Consider the following 1058-nt stretch of genomic DNA (forward strand, 5'->3'; position numbering starts at 1 on the left):
TAGATTAAAGGAAACTAAAGAGACATGACAACCACATGCAATGTGATATGGATTCGATGTTTGTTCTCTCTAAATCTCATATTAAACTATAATCCCCCATGTTAGAGGCGGGGCCTAGTGGGAGGTGTTGGATCATAGGGGCGAATCCCTCATTAATGCCTTAGTGCCATTCTCTTCATGATAAGGAATAAGTTCTCTGAATTTGTGTGAGACCTGGTTGTTTAAAAGAATATTTCTCTCTCTCGCTCTCTCTCTCTCTCTCTGTCTCCCTCTCTCTCTCCTGCTCCTGCCATGTGATGTGCTCTCTCTTCGCCTTCTGCCAGCATTGTAAGCTTCCTGAGCCCTTCAACAGAAGCAGTTGCTGACACTAGGCTTTGTATATAGCCTGTAGAACCATGAAGCAATTCTAGTATATGGGTTTTCATTGTACTATTCTTTCAACGTCTCAGCATGTTTAAGATTGTTTAAGGACACTGGGTTACTAAATAGTAAATGAGGACTATTTCTCTCTTGTTTTGGGGGGGAAGGGGAAGTTTCCTGTGAAGACCAGAAAACCTGCTAGACAAATTCCATAAGAGCTGTAACACTCTGTGTTTCAGGTAATAAGCGAAGAAGGGACAATACACTATCTCTGTTTTGCAATTTCTACTATACCCTCATGGATCTAAGTGCTGAGCATCGCTGGTTATAAAATAAAAGATAATCAGATACTATATGCCTTTTAAAAGAATACACCATTACTATGAATTACTCTTGCCAAAAAATCAAACCTAAAATTGACCAAAGACCTAGGTCAGTCATTTGCAAACATCAGTGGGATTAGGATAACCCAAAAGGCTTGTTAAATCAGATTACTGGACTGCAAGTCCAGAGTTTCTGATTAAATAGGTTTAGGATAAAGTCCAATCATTTTCATTTCTAACAAGTGGGAGTGCTGAGGCTACACTCCATGATCACCTTTTAAAAGCAAATTTTCTAGATTTACAGAAACTGCAAAAGACAGAGAAACATGTTAAATAATACCATGGGGATGCTATCAACAGAACCTGACTGTGGGG

General features: G+C 39.4%; 1 non-coding gene across 1 annotated transcript; it reads right to left on the bottom strand.

Annotated features, from left to right (window-relative positions):
• Positions 1-525: 525 nt before the first annotated feature.
• On the bottom strand, positions 526-589 carry LOC123572621 (U7 small nuclear RNA). The gene has a single exon (XR_006697181.1). It is a non-coding gene; the product is annotated as a U7 small nuclear RNA (small nuclear RNA).
• Between the last annotated feature and the right edge of the window lie 469 nt (positions 590-1058).

This window comes from Macaca fascicularis, chromosome 3 (genome assembly GCF_037993035.2).
Source record: "Macaca fascicularis isolate 582-1 chromosome 3, T2T-MFA8v1.1".
In the NCBI taxonomy this organism is placed as follows: Eukaryota; Metazoa; Chordata; class Mammalia; order Primates; family Cercopithecidae; genus Macaca; species Macaca fascicularis.